The sequence below is a fragment of the Apium graveolens genome, chromosome 3 (genome assembly GCF_009905375.1).
Source record: "Apium graveolens cultivar Ventura chromosome 3, ASM990537v1, whole genome shotgun sequence".
In the NCBI taxonomy this organism is placed as follows: domain Eukaryota; kingdom Viridiplantae; phylum Streptophyta; class Magnoliopsida; order Apiales; family Apiaceae; genus Apium; species Apium graveolens.
In genome coordinates this window covers 56077248-56087450 of record NC_133649.1, presented here as the reverse complement: position 1 = coordinate 56087450, position 10203 = coordinate 56077248, and positions in this window count along the sequence as shown.

Sequence of the window (10203 nt, the reverse complement as noted above, 5' to 3'; positions counted from 1 at the left end):
GTAATCATCGGCGGCTTCTTTTGTACAACCACATTTCATGTTGAGAAGCGCATATCTCTCTTGCTTCCCCCCTATGAGAATCAACTGCTTAAAGGAGATCACCTTCGTCTACCACCTCTCCTGTACAATAGGATCCGCAGATAAGAACTAATGGTACTCCCCTTTTGGAAAACAGCTACTCCCCTTATGAAGAATAGTGATGAACCAAACCACTTCTTCTGATTACTAGGAAATCACCTTGTGTTTTACCACCTCTCCCGTGCAATAAGATCCGTAGTTACAAACCACAATGGTGTGGTGTAGTGTACATATGCTTTACCTTTTTCCTTCCTCCCTGCTATTTCTCCCCCTTGGTTGAGGAATCCTCCAAACTATTATATAAGCTTTTATCTCCCCCTTAGAGAAGGACTGAAGGAGTTCTCGTATGTTACTTGTTTGGAAAAGAAATAACAAGTCAGAGTCTGATCAACCATGTCCCATTAAATGCTGCAAGAATGACTTCACTGTTGATCATCATGTTCACCAATCTTCCCAACTCCTTATACCTCCCAAATGTGAGATCACCAATTGTTACCAATTGTTAGCTCCCAAAGGTCCCGAAGTATTCTAATCCAATATGTGGGTTAGGTTCCTAAGAGTTAAGTTCTAATCATAAACAGAATCGAGACCCGAAGTATCAAGAACCATGTTTAGGGATAGGGAATGGGATATGGTGTTTCTCTTTCTTCCGCACTGTGAGTGTGTGATTCTGTTTCGTGTACCTCATAAGTGTTTCACTCATCTCCCCACTCGTGTTTACACTCATTCTCACAAGTGTATCACTCCTCTCATAGCTCCAAAATTCAGTTGTACCTGCAAGGAAATCACCTTAGCCATCCTTAAGGAGGTCATAGGTGGTGCAATGAGAGTTCTCAAATCCTCATCCTTGTTAGACTCGTTAGATGAATCTGAGTTATAATCTACAAGTTGCTAGTTTCCCTTTTAGGGTCCTTAAAGGGTTCCAGATTTGAACTCTGGGAAGGTAAACAATGATCCAAAGAATTTAGCATAAAGATCAAAGTTCACTTCTAATGTTTGTGAAGACATTTCCTTGTGACTCATCAGGTAATATCTGAATCATCGTCAAGAAGTTACCGATCTGTGCCTATGTCAGATCCACTATCCGCAGATACATCCAGGTTTATTAGTCCTGGGGAGGTAGACACTGACCACTGACATATGGCTTATTGGATCAGTATCCTCTCCTAACACCTGTAAAGGCAATTGGTCCATTAAAGAACCTTGAACAATCGAATCTGACCGTAAAATGGTCGAAACTCTTGTTTCCGTCAACTCATCCTTGTGTGTGTAACCTTTCCTTGTGCATCAAAAATTGTTTATGTTTGAGGTGGTGACACTACATCGGATACCCTGGCCAACAAGCGAATTTCAATAGACGCACCCTGTTGAGAGGATGAATCTAGTAACTATTTTGTGCCTTTTCAGCCATTACATCTTTTTGAGAAGATGTATGGGGGCTAGCAGTTGTCTTTGTTTATATACGACTCATCTTTGTAGGAGACAGAGCTGCTGGGTTGACTTCAGAACCTTCCTTTTGTGGTGTACTAAGGCACTTTATCCCTCACGCTCATTCATACTTCATTTGAGGGGTAAGAGAGTGTTGGTTGGTTCTGTTTCTGTGTTTGTCTTTACAGTCTGGGATAGAAGTTCTGGGTTTTCAACCTCATGACTATCAAATAAAATAAGGCCATTGGAGGCTGAACCTGTATCACATAACATATGGCAATATAGAGATAAAATGCACTTAAGATCTATAATGAATGAAAATTATGCATTTAATATTTTGAGAGAAATGATGTACAATAGTGATTTCAAAAAGATTTAATGAAATAAGAAATCACTAATGTAGAAAGAAGTTTGATTTTTCTCTTAAAACTGTTCGAGTGCACAAGTCTGTTTTTATGCCTAAAAAGATAAATGATTTGATAAGACACAGACTAATGACCTAGCAGTATTAAGAAGAGAAAGAAAGATTTTGTCTTTCAATATGAATGAGTTTTTGTAAAAGCATTGATCACTTAGGGTAAAGTCTAAGCAATTCTCATTCATATCAAAAGCTCTATAATCTATCTTTATAAGATTACAATCAACAAAATTGTTTATTGATAAATAATCTTAATAAGACTGACTATGCTGCTAATTTTAAATTATAGTGAATCTTTCAGATATAGCAACTCATATAGATTCACTAGAACTTAATATCTCATAATTATCTACAACAAAATATTAACAATATATCATTGTCTGATACTTGTCAGGTACTTTAGATACCAATAATTATGTTGCATCTTATTTTAACTATTAAAATAAGATATCAATGAATTAAATACCAATTATCTATCAAAAAGTTATCAGCATTCAATTTAATATATCATACAATTGTTAACTCATAACAACTGTAGTATCTCAAACAATATTGGTTCGATAAATAAAGCAACATTAACCAACATTGACATGTTTGCAATCTTAGAAAAATATTCTAAGTTCCCTATACTTTGATCCATTGAGTATTGCATCTATTATCAAAGTGTTTAGGAATTTGCAAGTAAGTATAAAAATTATTCTAAGTGGACAACATGTGGTTATTTATAATAAAGCATCAAACATTATAACCATAGTTGTACTTCAAGAGATATTTTTACACTTTTTATATTAGTATAAGTGACTGAAGATAGGCATTGATTACTTAGAGGAGTTCTAAGTAATGTCATAAATACTAATACTCCACAATTAGTTTATAGTTAAACTCTTAACTAATTATCATTGACTGATATGAGTCAAGAATTAGCACACAACTATTCATGCTACAATCATGATTCTGATTTCAGTGAATTCTTGAGATATAAGCATTGCTAAATTCACTAAAACCAAAATCTCATAATTAACTTATAAAACATAAGTTACAATCAATATAATAGATATCAATTGTTGATAGATTTAGTTACAATCAATCATGCTGCTTATTTATTTTAAGTTAGTTTGAATTATGGAATAAATAAAATTATTGAATTGCTTCAATTTCCATAATCCAAACTACCTAAAATAAATAATAAATACTAAATATATATGAGTTAGATAATAGCACTTAAATATTTTCATAATTATCCTTGAATAATCACCAATAGGATACATGACTTATATACATGGCAATCATTCTCTGGATAATTAGAAATTTTAGAAATACTTTCTAAGCATATAAAATATTGAGAGTTTTATACACATAACTTAGAAAATACTTCAACTTTTAATATTAGTGATTTTAGAAATAAACATTGATTACTTAGAACAAAAATTCTAAATAATCTCATTAATACTAAAAGTATCACAATTATTCGTACATGATACAAATAACTATGTTCCATATTATTTTAATACAATTAAAATTATGAGACTGATATGGAATGGAATTGTCTACAGTCATAATTTAAATCAATTAAAATAATATTCAAACTTACTGCTATAATACTTAACTACCACAAATGTACATGACATTGTAATCATGATAATCAAGATAGTAGCACTAAGTACGAGGTACTGGATTACTGATAAATTTACAAGTCCTTTAAATATTGAAGATTTAATACTTATGAACTTATATTAAGAATTCCTCACAAATGGGATTTCCAAATAATATGTAATGAATGATATCCCACACTTACAAACCAGTCTTGAAAGATTAATTTTAACAAGTTATTTAATAAGTGTTTCTGCAAGTCACTCTTTAACTAAAAGACATGCTCTCGAATTAAATGATACCTGGTGTGAAGGTGCCTTGTCATAGAGTGTTCACAGAGTTGTTGGATTTGAGGTTTTTTCTCATCATAACAAGAAATCAATCTTCTTCCACGAAGTTGACAGCTTCTTGAGATGCTTCTCATGTCACTTAAGTTGACAGCTTCAGAGATGCTTCTCCTATCTTTCTTACAACCTACATAATCTGTATCTATATAGCCAAACATGTTAAGCATAATATCTTTAGGGTACTTTACTCCAAGAGTTGGTAGTCCCTTAAGATATCTAATAATCTTGTTAATAGCTATAAGATTGGATTCTCTAGGATCCACTTGGAACCTTGCACATTGGCATCTTGAGAACATTACATGTTGTCTAGTAGCATTTGAGTAAAAGAGTGAGCTCGTCATACCTATATAGCTTGTTATTATACCTGAGTTGCACTGATCAAGCTTTAGTGGTTTCTGTTGGTAAGTAGTCTTGGCATGTTCAGAATCTTCCAAATTTTTCATCTTCAAAAGATCCTTAACTTACTTGTATTGCCATCATCCTTTTGGTTTACTTGTGCTCCTACAAGAATTGTTCTTTTGGCTTGCTTGAGCTCCTAAAAGAATTATCCTAATGGCTTGCTTAAAGTAATCCCAAAAAGAATTGTAACCTTTCCAACATGCTCCTCCATACATACTCTACAATTACTTAGCAAATAATCTTGCACAAGTTTTTGTCAGTAGACCAACATATAACATTATCATTATATCAGAGCACATATATAACATTATATTTGTGCCTAATGATAAAAGAGTTATTAGTATAACGACTCTACTAGTTTATATTAAACTTGTAACTTCAGTTAGAGTGCCATACCATGTCCTTGACAATTGCTTGAGTAGAATACTAGTTCATACCAACCTGAAGTGAGCTTGTGAAGAAGAGATATACGTAGTCCAATAGGTCTGCAAAAGCAAAGTCCATGAACTGTGGTGCATTGACTTCCTCTTTTGACTCACCAACGAGGAGTGCACTTGTACACATCTACTAGAGTCCAATTCCAAGTGTAATGTGCATCAGGTGCCTGATATGTCGTAATATCCTCAAGTCTCATCACTGGTGCTATCTGTTAGATACTGCTTCATGATAATAACCTAGCATCCAGTTTGACCTTGTCCCTCATAACAATGCCATTGTCATCCAGTTTGACTTATGGTTATCCTTGTACCAATTACAATACTGTCATTTGGTTTGGATACCAGCTTCCCTACAATCTGCTTGCTGAATGATTGAGCTCATCTTGCTTTACAATCACCCAACCAATCCGGATCTATCAGAGCTTCTGTAACTTTCTTAGTTTCTTCTTCAGATAGAAAACTAGAGAAATATTCATTCACACTCAGTAGCCCTGCTAATCATTACTCAACCATCTGGATCACTTAAGAACTATACTCTAGGTATAATATTGACATCAAACCCTTTGTCTCGGCAGATATGTTCTTTAGTGTCCTCTAATATTCAATGTGGTGTTGTGTCTGACTAGTTGATCCTTCTTTTGCTCCCCCTAAGCTGTTGCTGGGATTTCCTGAAAATCCTTACCCTTGCTGACTGGTTTGATTGAAATAATGAGTTGTGTTATACACTGCTATTCCACTGCTTGGATAAGAATCATCAATACCATCAATTTTACTTTTAATAACTTGGAGAATGGAGTTGTTGAACTGTGCACTTGGACTGTCTATCACCTTCTGTTGATCAACCACAAATGCCCTGTAGGTTGTAGACTCCACTTAGTAGCCATGGAAAATATCCTAACTGTAGAACATTCTCTTCAAACACTTTGAGGTTATCCAGTGTTTGCTTCTGTTGGCCAATAACTCATTACTGGTCTTCATATATACATCCAGATCAAGGCTTGATCTTACGTGTTGCAAACTGTTTTGACTGCTCCAGCCCTTTGGTATTTAGAAAGTCTTGCTTAGCTTGATGTTTCCCTTGTAGCTTTAATCAAGTTTTGGTTTTTCCCTTGTACCACTCCATTCTAACACGGAGTTCCCAGTGCTGAATAAGTCTCGGAATATTCTTGATGTTACAGATATTAATCAGAATTGCTTCTTGAATTCAGTCCCATTATCTGATCACAAGATCATTTCTTTTACAGTAGCTTCCAGCTTGATCTTCTGATATGATCAATCACTATCTGTGATGTCTTATCTTTAGAACGCACGAACAACAACTTTGCTTCATAAGAGTAGTCAACCACCATCACTGAGACTTTGATGTGATGTTGTCTTTGACTTCTCTTCTGACATGCCTCACATTTATTGTCTTTCTGAATTCCGGATGAGGCAGTCCTCTCACTAACCCTTTTTATAAAAGAGTTTCTTGAGTTGATGTTCAAGGGTGAGAGCTTCCAACTTACTCTTAATCAGAGCAAGCTTCTCAATCTTCCTGCTTCAGATGAGACACTAATCTTTCATTTAATTGACATTTTTGTCCTTTGATGCAGAACTGTCTGATAAGAGGATTTGTGCCTTGATTCTCCAGCAAGGAAGTTGCTTCAATTATTATCAGTGACACCAATGATTAGTTGTTATCAGTGATACCAATTGTTCAATTCATGATGACATCCCTTCATCTATATAGCTTGTCCAGTAATGAAAACCTTTGATGTCATCTCCAAAGATTATTGACGGAATAGCTTTTGTCAATCACATTTGATTGTGAGGCTCTTTCTTTGATCATATGCCTTGAGTATGAATTACCAAGAATACATATGAATCAATTAACCTGTTATGTCCTGCACTCACAAATGGATTAACAGTTCTTGGTACCCAACTTATCAATTTGAGTCCAGTTGGATTAAAGATATTATTATAATCAGAGATAACAACAGCTGCAACCTTATCATGCTAATTCTTATCTTTGACTGACCATTTTCTCCATTTCAATACCCTTGACAAATCTGTCTCTAGGCTAGGAGAAACATGGTTCCAGCCTTACATAAGGAGGACTAGTAGTCTTTGCCCTATAGTAATCATAAACATGCTTTTTCTATAATTAATGCAAGTATTAAGAGATGCATTCATGGAATTGAAATAGACAAGCATTGTATTAAGAATACATGGCATTCATTCAGAAACATTACACATAAGAATTAAGCAAGACATGCATGATATGGAACAAACAGAATTAACAAATAAATCACTAATTCTATCTAGTCCAATCCTGTTAAAGAATCTCATCTATCTATCTCAATCCAAATATAAACTAATACATCTTAACAAACAATTCAGATCAAATGAATAAATCACATTGTATTAGAATACAGGAGATAAGTATAGACAAAGGTCTTAAGTGCTGGAAAACATATATCTTACTAAAGCAATTAATCATGTTCAACAAATATTCAAACACGTATTTAAGATCATCTATAGTAACATGCACAAGTTAAACATCAATCATTTGATTCAGCTATCAGTAACTCTTACATTCTGTCCCGAGGTTCCAACTATACTGCATGTAACTGAGATGTTTGTTTTTCCCCGCTATTCTCTCTGACCTCCACAATTCCTGTTCTCTCTGACCTCCACAAATCCTGCATGTATGATCTCATTGATTCCCGGATATATATAGTATTGGTACAAACCACTGTGTGACTGTATAATCTAGAATCATAGAGTTGTCTTAAAATCTCCGAGAAAAACTGTACCCGTAAAAATTTCATTCAATTCCTGCGTTTGAAAACCCAGTGATATCCTATGGAGTAAGCCTTTGAGGAGTTTCCACAATTTTCGTCTATAGGTCTTGAAATCAATTTTGTCGGAGTAAGAAAACCATTATCTACAATTTCCGTCTGAATAGCACATGGTCTTCATTTTCTTCGAAAGATTAAAATCCACTTTAAAAGTACGGAGGAATCCTGAGTCTACCAATACTTTCATTACCCTTAATTTAATATTTAAGAGAAATTTAAATTTTCAATATTTTTAATTTTCTTAGAAAATAAATTAATCAAAAATAAATATTTACATAGATTTAAATTTTCAAGAATTTTGAATTTTCTTAAAAATTAAATAAAACGTAAATTATTATCTAAGAAAAATTTAAATTAAAGAATTTTAAATTTTATCGAAAAAAAATAAATAAATAAATCAGGGACAACAGATATGGACAGAACCTAAAACAATTCATCTGTGGTGACACCTGAAGGTTACCGCTATTTTTGCGCCGACTTACTGAATTAGAGTAGCTTTGTATGACGACAAGAATGGCTGACTATTTAAATCACAACAGAGAAGTGTATTGCGATCACCTTCAGTTCACCCGGTCGCAAGAGGCATCGCGCGTCCCTGGCTGTGGCGATTGTTCCGCTCTTGCGACCAGCTACTTGTTTCTGTTTCGTCTATGGCGACGAGAGGAAGGCAGTAGAGAGAAAAATTGCACCAGCCAACCAATCTGTGCGTGTCATGCAATTCCGCGCGTGTGAACAACCAGATGCCTGCTTTGTCTTCTTGTTTTTACCAACTTGGTAACCAATCTCAATACTATAATAAATTTAAGTTATAAATTTTATTGTAAATTTAAATTAAAAACTTATATAAATTATATAATAAATTTAATTATTTCATAATAAACTTATTTAAGTTTATTGAAATAAACTTAATTAAGTTGAAAATAAATTTAATTAAATTCATACAAGAAATTTATCAAAGTTTGTAAAATAAATTTATTTTAAATTTATAAATAAACTTTTTAGCTAGTGTAAGGAATTGGTTGTCATTTGTTAACTAAAAACATGTTATCACAATTTGCTGCCAGCTTTTTTCCGCGTTCCTGGCTTCTGTGGCGACTCGAGTAGATAAAACACCAAGCCAATTTAACATCCAAAACAATTGAATTTTCAATTCAATTTCTAAGCTGCCAAAAAGTTGAACTTGTTTTGTTTTTAATTTCTTTGTGCACGTGGATGGATGTACAAAACAAGTTACCAAGTCTTTCAAATGGAAAGATTTTAATTAAATAAAAATTATGCCATTTTTGAGCTGCTTTAACTTAGCTTCACAACTATAATCAACCAACTACTTGAATTGGCAGCAAATAAATACTGAACATGTACCCTTAAATTAATCTAAATTAAAAATTCTTATTTACTATAATTTAAATTATAAATTAATTTAAATCAAATTTATAAAATAAATTTATTTAAATTAAGTTTAAAACATAAACTTATTTAATTTTAAATAATAAACTCATTTAAAATAAATTTATAAAATAAATTTACTAAATCAAATTTATAAAATAAATTAATGTAAATTCAAATTAATAAAATAAATTTAATTAAGAATCCTGATTTGTGTATCAATCAGTCAGCTCTGATACCAATTGTTAGGTCCCGAATTATCGTAGAAGGGGGGTTGAATACGATAATCACTAAATTAAAAATGCTTTCGAATCTTTAGCGGATAAAATATTTAGTGCTCGCTTAGTGGTTCCATGTTCTTGAGAGAAATAGTGTTTGGAACGATAAAAACGAGGAACACAAGATATTCGGGGAAATATATATTTGTATATAAATCCTCGAGGGTGTTGTTACACTCCGGTAAATAAATTAACCGGCTACAATCTAAGAACGACAAAGTTCCTAGCTACTACAAAGATTTACAAATAAAATCCTATACAATAATCTAGCTTTTGTTTGTATTAGGATTTAATTACGGGGTAACGATTATAATTCCCCTAAGAATATACAAGAATTGAATCGGGCATTATAACGTTACTCCGGTGAGAAGTTAAACGGATATACAAATAGTTTGAGCTTCTCTGTAAATCAGTGCTGCCATTTTCACTTCTCTTTTGGGAGAAAAGATGAACAGAAAATTGAATCCCCAAAACAAATGAATGGCTGGCTATCTTCTGCTGCAAAGTGTAGACTTTTATCCAATAAAACTTGTGGCTGAGAATTGAGTACTTCTGTGGCGACAACTTTTCTCTGTGGCGACACGGAGTACAAGTTCTGTGGCGACCAGGATACTCAGCTCTTGAATTGTGCCTTAGAGTTATTTGCACTACTTCTCTATGGTGATAAGGAAGCACAGGAGGGAGTTTAATCTCTGTGGTGACAGGGGTAGGTCTCTCTGTATGGCGACAGGTTTGATTGTGCATGTACCAAGTACATGTTCTTGTACATAAACAAAAATGTACACGTTCCCCTTTTTATTTCTTTTTGTTTTTTTTTTCTTTTGTTTTTCTTTTTTTTCTTTTTCTTTTTGATTTCTTTTTTTTGTTTTCTTTTTGATTTCTTTTTCTTTTGTTTTCTTTTTCTTTTTTCTATTTCCTTTTTCTTTTTTTCTTTTCTTTTAATTTAAATTGTAATTAAATTAATTTATAAAATAAACTTACATATAACTTATATAAATAAAC